General features: G+C 38.7%; 1 protein-coding gene across 1 annotated transcript in view; it reads right to left on the bottom strand.

The window, feature by feature from the left end:
* Window positions 1-20,081, bottom strand: part of LOC150079281 (zinc finger protein castor homolog 1-like) — a 448,513-nt gene that overhangs the window by 281,529 nt on the left and 146,903 nt on the right. The window contains exon 3 of the mRNA XM_090383869.1: window positions 14,610-14,748. The gene's annotated coding sequence lies outside the window, so the exon portion shown is untranslated. The remainder of the gene's footprint in view (window positions 1-14,609; window positions 14,749-20,081) is intronic.

The following is a 20,081-nucleotide window of genomic DNA, read 5'->3' as shown; positions in this document are numbered from 1 at the left end:
TTCCTGCGGGTTGTTCTGGATTCGCATCCTTAACAGAAGAGGAATGTGAACCATATAGAACGATGGAGAAATTCTTTATGAAGGGATAGCGACTTCAATATGAGTTACAAGATAGCTTGGAAGAGAAGACGCTGTAAACTAGGTGAAGAAAGCTCCCGAACATCAGGAATGAACCCATTTGTTAGCGGTTGACAACTGTTAGAATTTCGGATCGCACCATTTTGATTATTTATAACACTGCACTGGTTTAGTCCAGCACAAAAACAGATAAATTGACCATTAGAACTAAACCATTTAGACACAACGGCCAAGCCATACATTTCCAAGGTTTATGTTTGCCATTCTTAATTTAGACCCACTGATCAGCAAGGAAGTCAGCTAAGCTGGTCGATTGCACCGGCCGCTCCCTGAAATAGGGCGAACTGGATTTTTCTATTTCTAAGGTTGAATTCACCGCACTTGTGCAATTTAGATCAACGTTTCCCTGCTCTCTGCAAAGTATCATTTTATAGAAATGGGAAAGGAAATGAAAGTTTACTCTCATGTGGACACTTGATCCTCTTATTATGAAGTACTTGATCCTCTTATTATGTTGGAGAAGTTCCTTCTTCCTATGACACCTCAGAAATAATAGCTATGCTATTACGAATTCTAGGAGTACTAGAGTCAGAAATGAATAACTTGCATCCTACCAGAGATATGATTGGTTCACAGACTGTAGGTGGGTGGGCAACTCGACTCCAAAGAGTATGACAATGAAAACTCGAAGAAAACCAGAAAATTTCTATGCTGTCAACTGAGTTGCTGATCTTTGCTGTGCTGTGCAGTGCAGTCTCACGATAACTCTATAGGCAGAAAGCAATGCTTTCAGTCGGGGGCCCTTGTTTAGATAGGTATTCTGATTGACTACTATCCGTGCATACTGAAGAATTAGCTTTTGTACAAAAGATTCTCCTCTTGTCCACAGGCCACAACTGTACAGTTATCAAATAACTTATTTGCATATCTATTTTCATCTTGCCCAATGAAGATCGCAGCCAACTGTTATTCAACAATTTTTACTGAATATGTTTATTTCACTGTCCTTCGTTGCCACTATAGTGGCTTCACCACTCGTTTGAAAAGATAAAGGATCTTCTAATTTTTCATTCGGAGCCGGATTGTCTGCTCTCACTTGGAGGTACAGGGCTTTTCCTGTACTCATTTTGTTTTTCACCTACTATTGAGGGCAACTGGACATTCATAATTAGCGATGAATGTGCCCTCATGCTATTAAAACTGCTACAGTTATACTAAAATTAAATACACTGAGAAGATAGTACAGCGGTGAACGTAGGATACAGTAGTACGCCAGTTGGGGTTGAAGACCATGGTTTAGGTTCACGTGATCGCTAATGGTAATATTCTTGTTAAAATGACTAGGTGTAAACTCTTCTGACTTATGTGGTCACGCTAGAGTCATTTTATTTATTTATTTTTTTAAATTTAAAACCATTCTTCCAGGGTCTTCTTCCCACGATGATCGCTTTACCCGAATTCCTGCGTTAGAGGAAATCAAATAGGCAGATAAGATACTGATTCAATAGAGTTATGTTGGGAATATTTTTATTTGTCTAATATGACACCTAGCTGTTTTTTTTCTTTATTAAAATCACCCCACAAAAAAACCACTATATAAATAACAAATCCTATAACCTTCTAATCCACAGTAGAATTTTTTTTAAGATTTGCGATCCCATTTGCACCATTTTACAGATTCAGACTGTCGCAAAATGTTCCAATATTACAAATAAACTGAACTGCTTTTCTTTCCAGCGTAAATTTGCTGTGATTTTAACTTTTCCTTCTGGAGGAATGCCAGGAAGGAAACACCACCATCAGCTAGCCGTTATATCCGGTAAATAAGAAAACACTCATTGAACGGCGCGAAGAATGAGTCACAAGTAGCCAATTCGTACTTCTGTGGAGTCTAACGTATCACTATCAACTTCCGCTGGTGTTGCCATTGGAAAGAGTTCAACTACTAATCATCGAGTAATTGCTTGACGCAGACAAAACATGGGGTTAAAACTACGCTGGTGGACAGGCATTGAAATTCAGCCCATGCAATATAAAATAAGCGGTGATGAATATGTTCTCACGCTATTAAGGATACTACATAGTCGGGAGACAAGTTATACATGCAGGAGGAAATTATACCTTCAAGAGGGTGGCGTGTCGTTGGTGGTTTTCCCACACGTGCAATGCCTTGCATCGCTAAGGTGAAGATAGTTACGTAACCTGTGACAGATAATGAGCTCGTGGATATTGACCTCTCGCGTGGTTTTTATAACAAAATATCTCCACCTCCCTTAGGCTTCCGAGCCTTATCTGACTCTTCACAGTTAATAAACATTGCAGGTAATGACCTCTGCTAGCCATTTTATGAACTAACTTATCTTGAAAAGTCATGATTTAACGTAGGATTCTTTTTTTTTTATACTTCCAAAACCTCGTGAGAACGAGTTGTTCAATTGCATGATGAGATAATCGCTCATTATGGCTACAGAACCCATTGTAAAGTAGTGGACAACCGTATAAATTCATTGGTTAGAGGGACGCAGAGATTCCATAGGTGGGGTATCTTCCCGTGGCTCCACGTTGCAATACAATCGCGTGAGACACCAAGGGATGGGGGGGAGGACATGGTTCCTCCTTTCGGGTTATATTAATTGCCGCGTATAGCAGTTCGGAGTCATTTCCTTATAATAATGACGATAATCACAGACCAATTGATATAAGCACAGTTCGTTTAGTGTCAACTTACGGCACGTGGGTTAGAAATCTGTTTTCATCCTGTTGTATTATTTTTTCTTGCTCTGCTGCTTCTGTTTTTTCCCCCCTTAGTTAACATTTCATTTGCATATAAGAAAAATAATAAAATAACGCACAACACCAAAATTCCCTTATATTTTTCGTTGCATTAATCTTTGAAAAAAGGAGAGCCTCGTACTTTATGAATTCCGAAGTATAAAGCCATCCTAGTGAACGCCATATCAAGTGATGATGTATTTCTTCTGTTATAAATTCAAATGATTAGACCGATGCTGCCCGAAATCATTGTAGAGATTTACTGTAATGAGATCAGTACACGCTACAGATACAACTCAATGTAAATGATGTTATTACCATTATCTGTTTATTAATCCATAAGGATTCATCTCTTGGAGAACCAAATGCTGGGAGTTGTTAACTAGAAACCAAGGCGCAAGTTAACAGGTGCACTGAAGGTTACTTTACAATATGTTGGCTACACCTGCTGAAATATTTACACTAGTCGCCTTTACAGCTGCTTATATTACTTAATATATCTTCTAACTCACAAATGAGAAAGTTTGATTTAAATGTGAAACAAATCTTAGGAGTATTCAATTCGGTTTCGACCCCAGGAAATATTTTCAAGGTGGTCTACACCCGACTGTTGCCTTTATCCATATGTTATCCTATGCCCATTTATTATCGTTAAGATAAACGTTCAGAATTCGGCATATTATGAAGTATGGCTCTCTATTGAGCAGCCTACGTCTATCCGATTCAGCGCAATCGCCACCAAAAATCAATGCACTCCTTCAGTTAATTGCTTCTCCGTGAACAAAAATGATCGATCGCAAGGTTGTAATCGACTGTGCTCGGGTGATGCAATAATCTTGTGACTGCCGTTTTGATTTTCAAAGCTTACACATCTAGGAGGTTCAGCTGTTTTAGGACAATCTTTAAAAGACTGATCTCGCCTCGCACAGTGCCCGCAAAAGCTCTCACTCGTAGAGTGAGTGAGTGTTTTGCCATATTGCCAAAGGCCATGGAGCAATAACATTGTGTAGGGCCTAGGAGATCCCGCACTTAGTCCGAGAATCTACCTCCGCTCTTGCTCTAGATGTTTTGCTCAGAATCCTTCTGATATGAGCAGAACATTCAATCACAAAGTTGTAAGTTGGCTTCTCTTTTGCCTTATTCCTCCCCAAAACACGAACCATGAAGCAGAATTGGTCTTCTGATTTCGGTGTTCCTAAAATGTCTGTGTCACAACTAGTTCTTGAAATGATCTCGGGTTAAGGCTTTATCCACGTCAAAAACAATCATTTCTGGAGTTAGTCTGGTGGGTCTATCTACCTCCATACCAAGTTTGGCAACTTTAGAACAACCAGTAATCTTAGTAATGTCCTCTTCGGTTGGCGCCTAATAACACAATGCAATTGTTTCTAATTGGTTTTACGGAGATTACTTGAACGTCCTCTAAGACTGGGCCCACATAACCGATGAGCTCCTTCTTAATCCGCTGGCCGCTTCTGTGCCTGTCTTCTGCAGCTTTTACAATTAACAGTCCTAGGTCTTTCTTTATTCTCCGGAGCCAGAATACGTCTTAAGCTTAGTCTGGGCGCCTCCTTGAGAGATCTAAGCCTTGCGTTCAACCTATTGGTCTAAATTTCTGTCTGAAGCACAGTCTCTAAATCGTCCTATAAGGTGAGCATGTCGACAATAACCTTTCTGGACAAGTCCAAATCATTGTCCATAAGAATTTCACGAAGCTTTAGTTGCTGTCTTCAGCTTGGCCAAGACTCCGAAACTCCGTTCAGAGAACAAGGATTGTCTTTATTCATGCACTTCATCATTAGCTGCAATAGGAGTATTTTTTTTTTTTTTTTTTTTTTTTATGAAAACCCCAAACACGAAAGGTATCAAAACCTATAGTACTTAGTACCGTGCATGGGTTAAAGGAGAAGTATGGGGGGTGGGGGATGCCGGAAACTTTGCTCTAGAGACTAAACGTGGGTTTCACCACTTCAAGCCTCCAATAAGCAAAGTGGTGGTATTTCACCGGTTGATGAAAGTCATCTACCACCTCTTCTACAGGTTCCTTTTTTTTTTGTTAGTTGTTGGCGCATCGGCTTCTGTGGCCGTAATGCACCTCCCAAAGTTTTTGCATTTTACTCTGATCCAAGCCCGAGGCAGGATTCGAACCCGCGACCTTTGGGTAAATGGGGGTCACCTCTCTATCCGACCCCTCTTCTTCCTGTTTCATCCCCAGTCTTCACCCCCCCCCTCCCAACACTTTCTCTTGTGGTTGGGAGGGGGGGGTGAAGACTTCTGGTTATCTCACCAAGGGTGAGATAACCAGAAGATATCTACCTGACCTCCAGAAAATCTACCCAAAACAGCCGACCTGGTACTTCCCAGGGTACCATTTGACATCTCTAATAACAGGACACGGACCCTACAATGAGAAGCTGCACGGATTCGGACTCACTGAGGACCCAAACTGTACGTGCGGGGAGACAGAAAGCTGGAATCACATAGTGTACGAGTGCCCACAATATGAAGACCTCAGAGGAGTACTTATAACAAAAATAAGATACCTACCAAAAGGATTGGAATCCCATTTCATAGATACTGAGGATGAATATAGAGCATTATCCCAGTTCGCACAAGACCTCTTCATCAGGAGAAGGATATTAATCACCATCTACAATGACTGACATCAAGTACCACTATTGAGACACCAGCCAGCACAATGTAAAGGCTGCAACTAAAGATGAGGGACACAAGCACAAGGACGGAGCTTGCCCCATGAATAAAGAAACTTGAAACAATAGCTGCCAATAGCCATATGGCGATCTGAAGAGGGCACTCTAGCCTCCTTCACCTTTAAACCTACTTCCCTGGGGGGAGGGGGGACATTTTCGTCCTCCTCTCCTCTCCACCCTATATCTTCTACTCTGGTGGGACATGGGCATGTCCCACTGAAAACTGGGGCTACCTACTCTATTGGCCCCATATTTCTGTCTTTCTCCCCCCAGCCTTCTGCCTCCCCCCCTCTATCTATAAGCTAGCGAAAGCCCTACCCAAAAACCTAACATATCTAAATTACCTTACGCCCATAACTTGGCCTAGCAAAACTAAGCGATTCTACCCCTACGTCGACGCGTTTCTGTCTCTTTTTTTTCTTTTTTTTTTTTTTTTTTTTTAAGGTCCTAGCCGCCGAAATCTCAGGAAATTAAGTGGCAGGACCTGCCAGAGTGAAACAGACTACTGGGTTCCTGGTCTGCCTCCACGGGGCGTAAGTGGGGCAACGTTGGGCCTCAGTAGGGGCCCAGCGGCTAAATGACCAGATGAACAACGGTACAAGGCATCACACATATACAAAGTCCATACACTTTTAAATCTCTGGCTTTTCCAGTCAACTGGTTCACCCACAATGTAAACTACGCGGAGATGGGGGGAACCCCTTGTGCCGTTTGACCCTAAATACACTTACACTTACTTTCTCTTGTACAGCGACTGCCCCACATGTCCAAATTTAAATCACATCAAATTTTGCCCGACCTTTTAGGCTCTCTAGAAATAGTTCTTTCAGCGTAAAACCCCACGCAGCGCTTTCTAAATGCAATTTTACTTAAACCGATAACTCCAACTTAGCGATAACTCCAACCTTTATTTTAGGTCCTCGTCACCGAAATCCCAGGAAAGTAAGTGGCAGGACCTGCCAGAGTATAATTAGTCTCTTGGTACACCCGGCCGGCGTCCCCGTCGCTAGGTATGGTAACGCCGGGTCCCACTGGGGGCCCGGCGGCCAACAGGCCGGATGAACAATGGGCACAACAAACTACATACCACATGATCCATACATTATATTTAAACCTCTGGCATAGACAGGGTACTGTCACTCGATACAAAGAACATACGCGGAGATGGGAGAAATCCCCGGAGCCGTCAGACCCTCAACATACCTATACCTTTGGGTTGCCAGGCAGGCACTTTACCCACCTGGCTAGCCCGGTCGGCAGGTTCTTCCTCTTCCAAGGAATCCTGCTCCAGAACCACAGCCATGGCTCCTCGACGTACAAATCTCCTTGTACGCACCTGTCCGCTGGGGAGCTTGGAGCATCATGAACAATGAATTTGTTCTATGACTGCATCTTCTTGCTAATTGTTAGTTATGATGTACATGTATGGTTAAACTGTGGTTCAAAAAGGCGAACGTCAGGAAGCTGTTTGCAATGCACCTTGCAATGTTATTTAAGCTAAGTGCGGCTTGCAGAACTGTTTCGAACGACCCATTGCAGGTCGTGACCGGAAGGCCGCCTCTAGACCTACATTTAATTAAATTTTTTCAAGTCGTGTTTTCACTTAAGGTATGGAATATCATACAGACGTCTAAAAAACTGCTGTTAAAGAAAGGCCTGCAACTAGTTGGAAGGATGGGATCAGTGAAATTTTGGGCATGACATTTTGCGATACCGCTAGTATAACGCACATGATCGATGCAGTTGGAGGAATTTGTTGGTGGCCACAACAGCCCCTCATGGAACTATGTGACTGAAAGAAGAAGAATATCGATTGGACGTTTTTGGTCCCTGGAATGACCTTGGAGCCAACTCCAAAACCATTCCAGGGACCAGAGATCCAGCAGATCCTCTAGATCCAGTTTCAGCACCAATCTGATCCTCCTCAATTTCAGAATCTATTTCGAATACTGTACTCTTCTGGACCGTTGTACCAAATTTAACATCGATGAGTTAACCCATGTATCCCTCTGCACCTGTTCTTCCCCCCCCCCCAAAATCTCACCTCAGTGCTACTCAGCACTTCTTGACTACACTGAAGATGTGCTGCAGAAGTTTAGAGCTCCTGCAGCACGTCATTTCATAATCAAATGCACCTGAAATAATCTGAATGCGTACCTCACTTCTTATATATACCTCAAACATATACTGTATCTAAATATGCAGTGAAACGAACTGTGATGGAATTCATACAGAGCCTCGCTTAAAAATAAACTCAGTACTTACGTATAGAATTTATGGCCTGCAAATCGATAATCCACTGGCTGCAGATAAAAAATTATTCTTGGAAGAACAGCCCTCGCTCTATTTCATCTTCAATTTATTCAGCGAATGCTACACGACATTTGAAGTGTCAGCTAACTGTAGTGTTGGGTAAGAGCGTACTATAAGTGGAGATGGCAGTTGTTTCTTTGAAGGGCGGAAATTATATTGTAAATATAATTTGACGTGCATTTGCCCTGGTGTGTACGGAAAATAACCGGCGAAATTCCTCCAGATGTGACGTCATTGTCAAGAAATGTTTGTTCTTTCCATCGGTTGGTTCTCGATGCGTTGGTGGAGGAGAACAACTGATAAAATTATCCGCTGGATGGCGTTGTCAATCTTGCAAAAGCTTGGAGTTATTAGTATGTGACGCAGAAATTTACCGTTTCAAGGCCTTTCTCACCACTCTGTGGAGGGGAATAAATTTGTTCCTGACACGACATACTGCCTGCGATAATTAATTTCGCCACTCTACGCTCTGTGTCGTGGCGTAAATGACACGAACCGTGGGACAAGTCATGAACGCTAGCTTCCGGTGACGCATCCGCTGTTTGCCAATGGTTTGGGGTCTGCTGAAGTGGTCTAGGAGGACGATTTCAGAAGTTCACGAGTGCGGACAAAACCTGTCGAATTCTGAATAGTGACCTTTACTTTGTCCAAGGGTAGTTGTCCTTTAACCACTTTGTTCTGGGCAAGGCTGATTAGTGGGAAGCTCTGCAAATGATATTATTCGTACTATCACTTCTTCGTGTGTCATAAATCATAATTGTGAGCCCATTTTCTAAACTGATTTATCTTAAATGATCCACATACAGAAATTTTAGCGCCGTTACTGACAAAGCAGATAAATTAAAGAATCATTGATCAAAACCATCTTAGCACAATATTTTTAATTTTATGAAAACTGTCTTTAGGTACACATACTTAAAATTCTATACATTTATTTAAAAGAAAACAAAAACTTTGTGAGTTCACATTAAGTACAGTTCAACGAGAGCTTCATATATCTGAAATTTATGGCAGAGCCGCTATTGCCAAGCCATTCGTGGTAAGGCAAGAAAGAGGATGCAATAGTGTAGGAAGCACAAAAACAGGACATTTGATAATTGGAAACGTCGTATTTTCAGAATAATCATCATTCACATTGTTTCAAACATCAGGGAGAGTTTACTTTTGGCCAATGATAAAGGCAATGCGTCATCCCGACTGTTTTGTGCCAACCATCAAACGTGGAGGAGGACCAACAACGGCTTGGGTAGCAATATCTTTGTATTCTTTAAGCCCTGTCATCATCCTGAACAGGCGAATTACTGCCACTGCTTACCTTGATATTCTGAATGACCGTACACAAACAAACCTTGTTTCCCTCACAATCTATGCCATGTTTAAAGACGATAATGCTCCCATATACCGAGATATGATACATACTTCTCAAACCAAGATTGGACACAGCCAGGTGTGTCCAATCTTGGTTTGAGAAGTATGAAACTGAGGCTAAGCATCTCTCATGGCCTGCGCAATTATCAAACAAACGTTATTGAGCCACCGTGGGCATATTTGGAGAGGAAGTAAGAAGCAGATTTCCTCCATCTTCAATCACTCAAGTTGAAACGTTCTTCCATGAAGAGTGGTCCAATATTCTTCTTAAGACAGTTCACGATTTATTTAAATATATTTCACGTAGAATACAAGCTGTTTTAAAAGCTAATGGTAGCTAAACACCACATTAGTGTGCATACCTCTAACTCATACTTCTTATCACAGGTGTTTCCATTATTTTATCCACCCCCTACAGTGCCAAGCTTCAGCTCGATTCCGTTCACGGACATTCTTTTTCTATATATTTTTTTTATTATTGGCTATTTTAATAACCGGTTATAGCAATCATACGATTATTGAAATAATGGATTACGCCCATCACTGCTTTAGACACCTAGAGTCCCCTTGGCGTAGAGGTCCTCAAACTGTGGTCCACGGAACCCCTTGAGGTCCGTGGACCACAAGTTATAATTATATTATCATTTTACTTTCGACTTCTATATTTAAAATTAAGTTAATTAATCTGACAGTTTAAGAAAGAGAGGTTGTTGTAATGTTTTTCGCTAGGTGCAGCTCGTACAGGTACTTAGAATAATAATCCTTAGGGTAAGTCCCATAGATAAATACATGACGACATAAATTATGCAGGCTTGCTAAATGCATACTTTTTTCCCTACCGAAAGATTTATTTTAATGTTGTAATTATATTGTTCGATGTAAACAAAGTGAAAAACGTCTTTCTCACCATACTTTGCTAATAGCTGGCTTGTGAAACTATCATTAAAACGCTTTAATTAAATATCACAGCACAGCAAAAAACAAAACCACAACTACTCTGAATCCCTATTTAAGTACTTTTAATCGTAATCACGTTTTTGTTACTATGGAAAAGAAAAAAAAGCTGGAGATTCTCGTGATGAAGAAGCAGGATGTTAATTTGCATTGAAACGTATGCATGCGCACGAAACAAATAATTAATCACATCCATGGCATCTGCATTTTTCTCGTGAGTTATGTACAAAACTGCAATTATTAAAAAGAATCTATAAAACAATGACGAGCCCAACTTTTTTCCCCTAATTAATCAACAGAAGTGCACGTTTGCTGGTACTTATTCTTTGTTCTTCTTAGAGTACTTCCCCTCCCATCCCATCCCACTTTCTTTCAAGGATGCTTTGTTTTAAAAAGTCAGTGACACATAATAAAACAAAAATGCAAACAAACAAAACTAGTTCTAGGTAGCTTCGGCTGAACATAGTTTCTGTGTAGCGCTTTTGCCATTTATCTGTATTCAGAAGTCAGACCGAAAATGGTTCCTTTCATGGTAAAAATGAAGAGTCTATTCATTCACAACACAAGCGTAACCCTTTGTCCGAAATACTGTTGAATTAATGTCTTTTAAAACACTCTTCATGGGTTAATTGTCACATTTAAAATACCGGTTTTTCCTTCTGACAATAACTGTCTGACTACGCTAAGAAGAGTCTTAAATTCTTTAAAAATGGCGCTTCGAAGAAATAATGAAAACTGACAGATGGGGGAGAGAGAAGAAATGAGGGGGGATTACCAGGGGCCTCTTTGACAATGGAATTAACAGATGAAACAGATAAAATTCCACGCTACCACTAAGTGAACCAGTCAGAAGCACTGCTGTATGAAAACCATAATTATTGCAATTTGCCTGTCACCCAATCCTCGACAGTGACGCCGCTCTGCGGTGGTCTTGCAGACTATTTCCCAAGCAGACGTCAATAATAAGTAGAAACAGTTCTATCCCAAACTGAAATGACACGGATGGTTTCCTGTCATGCAAAATTGCAGGTGTTACACAGAAGGAAGGAAGGAAGAAAGAAAATGTTTCTGTATTTAGCATTGGAGGGATGTATAATAGGCTCTACATGTACGGCCACAAATGCCAACGGCATACTAAACATCTCGAGAAGGATTTAGAATGTTGATAGACAAATTTTTCCAGTTTGGTAATCTGGACAAGTTTGTAATAACTTGGGGCGGTCGAGATATTCGCATTTCGGATCCGGCCATAATTGAGTACTACGATCGAGAATCGGAGGGTTGTCGCATCTAAACTTTCTGGGAGAAAAACATTAATGACACGTAAGTAATTGCATCGGATTGCTAATGTGTTGTTGTTGGGCTGCAGTTTGCGAGCCTATCTATAATTTATGAGGCATTTTGTAGTCCAGTAGCCGAAGAACGCATTACGCAACATTTGGAAGTTGAGTGTGGAAATTAAATCCAGTGCCGCCAGATCCATATATCAGAATTAGATATGGCTGTCATATGACATCTGTGCCTTTTGTGTATACTGGCAGTACTGTACTCTAATATAACAACGGAACACTCTGAGGTCACCTACTAGAAGTCAACTTCTTCGCGGTTTTTGACCTCCTTTCGCCTTTGTCTCCAATGATGGATGTGGAAAACTCATTAGCATTGTTCGTTTATGGATGATCTCCTATCTCATTCATGTAAAGGACACATAGTACAGCCCATTATAGCCTTAGTTGCTAATGCGCCAATAAAACTCATAGTACAGCACACTAACTAATATGGGGATTTGATCACAACTTGGCTGAGAAAGAGCAAGTACAGGTGTATAATGAGATCCACAGAGATAGTTTCATTAGCTTTTTTTTTTTTTTTTTGCTGCTGCTGCTTCTACTATCGTTCTTTGCTGAGCCATTATATTTATTGATAGATCATATGCTCGCTCACACCACTATAGCAATAGGCTTATGAATACAGTTTACCTGTCCAAAAGCGTTCTTCACCGGATCCAGAACTATTTAGCAAATTAGAAGAAAAACCCCAAAAAACGAATCTTTCCGGGAAGGGATCAGTACATTGGTACAATGATCAGTACATGATCATTGGTCAGAAAAGAATGCTGCTTTCTTACGATCCGAAGGCATCATTGGGACAATAAACATTTACAACAGGCAGGATTCTCTTTCTGCATGAACTCACCAGGCACGTGCCTAAGATGGGTCGAAGACTTCAAAAATAGTAGATTTGTTATTATTTTTTTACTTTATTTACTGCCGTTATTTAAAGGAGCCTCAAAGAATCTCAGTGCAGACACGGTCCACTCTAAAAGTGTTTCCAAATGTAGGAGGATATAAATAAAACAGTAGAGAGTCATTGGTTTTCAAAATTGAATAGCGATTAATTGGAAAACGTCTTAGGTTCAGACGAACTTAAAGAATATTTTTATTTAATTCGTATTATATTAAATTTGTCCAAACTGTTGAAAATCTAAGGATTATTACAGACAATACTTCAACTTTTATGAACTATATTGCAAAAAAAAAAAAAAAAGTTCTTTGACATTCCATAATGCCATTCTTTAAACGTGGTGGAAGGTTATCAGGAAAACTACAGTTTATTTATTACGCCCTTGATGGAAATTCTGTGCATAAGTTACACTACGTGATTTCGAAGGGATATTGAACTTCGATCAATTTAAAAAAAAAAAAAAAACTTTACAAATACTCCTCTCAGCAAAAGTCAATGGGAAAGTAAAGTAAAGTAAAAATCTTTAATGTCTACCACAAAATTAGTTGGTTTTATGCGCAATTGTATGATATATGAGAAACGTTTATGCAGAATTACTGCTTTAGTAATTATGTTCCCCACAAAAAAAAAAAAGCTTTCCCAACACATATATCCAAAGAATTGAAGTGTACAAGAAAAAGTTATAATATTTGATAATTATTTTTGCTATAAAAAGTAGCTTTTGTAATTATTTTTACTATTTCACACATTCTTTAAGAATACGGGAGTCGGACACCATTTCTCAATGCTCCCTCTTGATCATGGGGCAATAAAACTGGATAGGAAACGAGACCCCATCATGGGTATGCGATACTCTATTTCGTAAAGCCTAGTGGTTCATCTCTCCCACGCTCATTTCCAAGGCCAAAAAACTACCATAAAAGGCCGCAGTATAAATCTTCTCCCTCCCCTTCCACATAATCGTGTAAACAAGGATTTTTAGGAGTGCCTTAAATACAATATTGCGGGATAAAAAGAAGAGAGAGAAAGAGGAAAAAGAAATGAACAAAACCTGAAAGCGTCGGGCTGCTCTTCCCGATCTGAGCTCATTCTTTTACAGCCTTGGAGAGCCATCTAGTTTACACCAGCTGACATAAACCATCTGTTGTGCCCTCTGGTGGTGAGGAACGTCAAGATTAACTTAGATTAATGATATTTCCGTGATAGTATGTGCACTTCAGACGATATAAATTTGCTTTTTATGTTTTTTATTGTGCTTTTAATATTTGTTCGAGCTTAGTTGAAGAAAGCAATTTACGTCAGATAGAACTGAAGGAGAAGAAATTTAATGGCGACACAGAAATGATGAAGGAATAATAAACCGGAGAAAATACATTTGTAGATTTTGGAGGCCTCTTTCTACTGTCAGATCCACTGGAGGATTGAGTCCACAGGTGACGAAGTGCCATTCGAGATGTCACTAGAAAAAATTCCTGCAGGATGCGATGATTTAATTCTTTAGTGCCCCAGACATTGGAGGAAGTAGCAGTTGACGGGAAAAGTATGTTTTTCTGTGCGTGAATAGATGCAATCATTCTTGTAACATAAGCGTAGGAAGGAGTCCTTACTATAGTTTGAAAAATAATAATAATTTTGGTTTAAGCTTTCCTTAACGAAAGATTTACTTGTTTAAATAATCCACAACTCTGGGTAGTCAGTTAAACGACTAGTACGTTCTCAAAACACTCAAGAAAGGTCAATCCAAGATTTGTTGATTTTGGAAATAATCAGAGAATACACTGAAGATTAACAAAATGGAAATTTCCCCTGTAGATGTAGTTTTACTGCAAATGATACACCATTTATATTTATACTCCGGGAAGACCTTACAGTCAGAGGAGTTCACAAGACAGAGAATATAAAACAGCAGCGTATTTAGTCGTCACTCGAGCTTGAACCACAGTCACTCAAACGCTTACTTATGCACCCTCTCGTGCCTGACAACCCTGCTTCGGCAGCTTAAAATTAATCGATCATATGTACCAGATATGCTAGTCATATTAAACTGAAATAGTCTTTAGACCGTTGAAAACTAAAGAGCCACGAGAAACTATTTATATCTAAATATTTACTAATGATAACAAATTATAAGGCCATTATAGATATTTTTTCCCTAAATAAAGCCCTTACATTTCAGATGTTATTGTCCATTCCCTCTGTTAAGTTGCTGCTTCTTCGTCTTTTAGTGGCATGTCTCCAACTACTTGGAACTGCCTAGCTGAGTTTTCTTCGGACACCAGCTTAAAAATTTATATTCCAATTTTTGAATCTGTAATAGACAAAAAAAGTGATTAGTATTGAGGAAATCATGAAAAAAATTCATTTATGAAACAGAATGGGGAAAACAAATACATTAATTTCACCAAAACTTTGTACAATGGTTGTTAACTCGTCTAAGATAAGGTACATTCATATTTTTTACTATTAGCTACACAAAGAGTTAAGCTTTTCAGCGAGAGGATAAACTTAACTACCCTCGTCAAAAGATGTCTGCGTATTTGTTCTATACCCCATTTGAATCAAATAGTTATTTATTTTTAAAGTTACAATCAATTATAAAGATTGTGATTGAGAAAAAACAAGAAGCATGGAGACAACTGTGTTCCTCAAAAATTATGTAAAAAAGTTCAAATCTGTCTTCATCCATTTTTGTGGATGATAGAGCATTATGTTCGTTTCTTATCAACAAAATGATCTGTGCAAGTATATTTTAAAATTTTTCGCAACTTAATAAATATTCGTAGAAGGGAAAGTTAATGCAACTGATTTATTGGCATGGTGGTACATAATACTGTTTCATAACAGTATTATGAAACATGGTAAGTTGTCGTATAAGTTCAAAGTTGAAATCATATATTTTTAATACTACGTGCACGCACCACACACATAAAGGATCCCTCTGATATTGCGAGAAACAGTAAAAGGATGAACTTCGAGCTTGTAAATTAAATATTTACAGAGAAAACCACCTAATGTATCTTCAGTTTATGATCATAAATAATGAGATCACTCTGCTCTAGAGATTTGGTATTTCAACAGTTTCTCAACCACTTAGCTCTGCGTACCAACTAACACCAGAAATTTAGGATTGGAGTATGACGATGAAGGGCATTTTTTTTAAATAAAGAGGTACTAAAATCGCCTCCATGCGCTCTTCCTCCTACTCAATACTGCAGTTGATATTGAACCATTATTTGGTATAATTTCATAATCATCTGATCACATACACTAATACTTTTAAGTATTACACTAATTTTTCTCAATGAAAGAAATAGATACAGTACTGAGAAAAAAAAAGCTGTCCATACTTTAGCACATACCATTCTACAGAAATTATGGCAGTATTACAGAGGTCGGTTGTTTAAATTGGCTCCAAGGAGCTCAAGAACATGAAGCACCAGAATTGCCTTTGTAAATGGCATGCATCCTAAACGTCGATTTGTCGCTTTCCTGAATGAAAACACCGGGAAAACCCTTCGCCTGAGACCGGTTAATTGAGTACAATTTGAAACTGTCTCAGTAGGGTCCTATTATCATCGATCGTATTTGAACCGAGCCTTTCAAAACGTGTTGCGAATAGCAAATGTACCAATCATGGAGGCCCGGCGTTTTATTCAAATCAATTCCTTTATGCGTGAGGAAAGACAAATGGGAAATTAATATTTAGCTCACGCTACCGTTTCAATAGCAGTCTGCAAAGCTTTATAACATTTAGGAAAATTCATAAATCTACTTGAAGGATGAACCACCAGTTTTCAGGAGTTTCATTCTCTCACAAGTTGCAATGTAATAAATTTATAGGTAGTCATCTGCTAATTGATTATATTCGTTCAAATACATTATCATACAATTGAGTTTCATTCATAAATTGAAACAGAGTACGATCCGGATAATGGTTGTTAAAATCCAGGACCATCAGCGTCCACGCACGATCAAATATCTTATTCGTTGCCTTATTTAAAGTTACTCCAATCTTATATTCCAGTAAGCCTTTACCGGTTCTGTTAGTTCAATATTCGTCAGGTGCCCCAGTAACATATATTGCTTTAAGGACTCTCAACATCACTTGATTTGATATTAAAAAAAGTCTTCACAGTACTCGTTCGTATTTGATTTTTATGAAACTTTGTATTCTTTAAGTCAATGCTAATTAACTTTAACGAAATTTAATTTTACTAATTATTAAGCAAAGATCCGTTAGTATGAAGTTTTTAAAGAATTTGATTTCTCGAAGCTGATGAAGTTTTTGGGGCATTTATTGGTTCCAATGTACTTATGAATCAAACACCACATTAAAGTACATTTTTTTCAAAGCATGAAAATTAATTTGGCCAGAGGAACAGCACACATCATCAATTCATTAATACATTAATCGAGTATTAAAATCAATATCTCTTACTGTATTCAATTTCTAATAATGACGAGCAAGGGTGACCTCAGGTGTTTTCACAGCCCAAGGGAAGTTGCCTGTAGATTGGGCCAGCCTTGGTTATGATCATCAGCATAAACATTCAAGCTGAGATATTAGTCCATATGAATACATTAACTAAAGTACTTATTTATATATCATAAACATTCTATTTCAATTTAATTAAGCACAATTCATATAATCTATCCAAATAAATATAGAGGATTCAGAATAGGCTTGATTATCTCCTCGGGATGGAACTGAAAATTCATTAGTGCATGTGATAACAGAAGAATTACAAGCAAATGCAATTTCCCTTTCAAAAAACAAAAGGGATTTTCAACAGCAGTGCTCGAAAAGTACCCGAGTGCACCAGAACTGTTCTGGTACCTGAGACGAATCAGTTAATGTCATGCACATACTTAAATATTAAAAAAAGATAATCTATCAATAAGAGTTTCGAAATTCTGCGAAACAATCTTTTGTCTAATAACGTTCCTTTAGAATTAGTATTACTCATATGGTGCAAGGAAGCCCCAGGCTTCTGCTGGAACAGCCAAAAATAAATAAATAAATATTAAAATATTATTTTCAATTTTAATACATATATATAAATAAACTACCTATTTGACTCCCACCTCACACGTAGATCACTCAAAGGTCATCCAGCTGACCTTTGAATTTTTCCCCAAGCTGTCATCTCTCAACACCCATGGAGACAACTGATATCAGCGATTAACAACTCAGACTACAAGAAAAAAAGTAGCAAGGCAGCTAAGACCACGAGGCGTCTGTACATCGTGTACTCAACGGTATGGAAAATGTCCGTAAAAATAACTCCCGTTTCCATGAGAATCGAACACGGGCCTTTTTCGTACTGTGTGAAGGACATCGGTGGTATCCACTATGCAAGTAACGAGGGCCTGTCGAAAGACAGATTATTTTGGGATGCGCTTGCAAAGGTGCACTGCACTGTCCCCATCAGGCTCTCGCGAACCTGTTGTTAAATTCTGGATGGTTTGCCAAGCCCATCGTTAAGACAATTAGCGTGATAAGCAGTTGGCCCCAGTTAGCGAGATTGTTGTTAATTATACAGAGGCTATTTTTATGTGGCAAGTCCAGTGCACTGTAAACTGGTTGACAGCGCACCACTGCGTATGTATGACGGACAACGAACATGAACTGCAACCAAAATCCCGAGGAGAATTAATAAAACCGTGAAAAAGAGTTTACACAAGAAAAAAAGGCTGTACGGTGAGCTTTTCATTCTAAGCGTTGCAATAAAGATTCTACTACTTCTTTCCTTTCTGTCTTTGTACATAAAATTACTTTTCCTAGACGGAATTCTGTAATCAAATAATAGTATTCGGTTGTAATCCTGGGTGATTCAATGATAGCGAAATGGGAAACATTTTGTATCAGGAATAGATGGAACAGAGTTCATCTGCCAGCCGCAGAAGTTGGATTGTGAGGGTTTTGCGTACATTTTCATATACACGCGTACATGGTGACAAATTTGCGTACAATTACTGGATGTGATAATTGCAGAAAACGATCCTCATTAACCATTCATTCACTCCAATTTTTAAGAAGGAGTAGGGGAATATCGCCTACTTCAGGTATTCTTTATATTTGCATTTCATATACACCAAACAGTGTATATGAAAATATACTGTTGCACGTAAATTCGCCACTATCCAAAAGGTGATGATATCGTAGAATAATTATCCTTTATTTAAAAGGAGATATTGATGTACATGCAATCATTAATATTAAACAAACAATTTGAGATTTCGCTTCATAATTATGAGGAGATGTTGAGAAAAAGCCAGTTACGGAACAGTGTGAAAGTCTTCGGAATTACCCGGGCATTATAAGGAGTTGAACCTTACCTTCCTAATCAACTCCAACCTGGAAAGACAGCACAAGAATCAGTGGGATAAAATTTTTCCTCAGATGGTCCGCATTTGTTGAACTGAAGGAACTGGTATTTTGTAGAGGATGGTTTTATAGGCGCAGGAATATTTGTTGATGCTACTGAAAAGTGCTAGCGGGGGGATAGGGGGCTGACAGGAGACAAACGTTTTTTTTTTTTCGCTGCTAAAAGAACAGATATTTGATTCTTGCACTACTTCAAACCGTCCATGCTGTTCGGAGAAGTAATAATTACAAATAGGTTGACACTGACTCATGACATTGACTGCACGGCTGTAGTCAGTTGTATGAAGAGCCTGCCTGGAAAAGTAATGGGGAATTACCAAACAAGGTAACTCCCCATTATTATTCCAGGTATAAAAGAATATCCAACTAAAAAATTCCTGAGAACAGTATTACTCCACGGAAATTTACTTTTACTTTTGGTCCCCCCCCCTCATTGTCGATTTGAGTCCATTATTTTGTTAAATTTTTATATGAAATTTGCTTTATTAAAACCCAAATCGGTGTTCAACTTGGGTATCGATATATTGTAAGATTTCTTTTAATTTATTTCTTATGACAATTGCTCCTAATGTGTTCTTAAGTACTGTTGATACGTCTGATATTTGGACGGCCACCAAAACAGCAGTTGTAAAGACCGTAGTCCTGAAAAGACATTCTGCACAACAGTTAAGGTGATTTACAGTGTAAGGAAGTGGTAAACAAAAGAAGGGAGGGAAAGAAGCAGCTTTGAAAATATCTGAATTCCTTCAAGTAACAATGTGCGTACCAGATCAGGACAAATGGAATTGAATATTGGAGAACATGACGTAAACGCATTTAAATTACAAGGAAAAAAAGAGAGTGGCATTAAAAGTTACATTTCAAATTCAAAAAGCATTTGAAATATGGTTTTAGTATTTTTTTATGAATTGCTGATTTATATTTCGTTGCATTTCTGAGGATTTGGAGATTCTAGGTCCAGATCAAATATTCTTGGCTTATATATCTTTAAAATAAAATATTATTTTGTAACAATTTATTTTACGGGGAATATTCTGAATTAATTTTGAAAGCGGTTATTATATAATAAATATTTTTGACTCAATTACTTTATGAATCAAAATGGAAATAATAAGAACCACACGGTTAGAATGTGGTTAAATTGGTTTTAGCCGAGTAGAATCTCATTGAGCAAGGGACTAAATGGACAAAACCCTTCTCGAAACCACTTACCAGAAGGAAGGGATTGGTCTCTGTCAGGACGCCTTTTTAGA

Source organism: Mastigoproctus giganteus, chromosome 10 (assembly GCF_048544385.1).
Source record: "Mastigoproctus giganteus isolate SK-2022 chromosome 10, ASM4854438v1, whole genome shotgun sequence".
Taxonomy (NCBI): Eukaryota; Metazoa; Arthropoda; class Arachnida; order Uropygi; family Thelyphonidae; genus Mastigoproctus; species Mastigoproctus giganteus.
The sequence above is the reverse complement of the archived record's forward strand: the minus strand, read 5'-3'. Positions and strand labels throughout refer to the sequence as shown.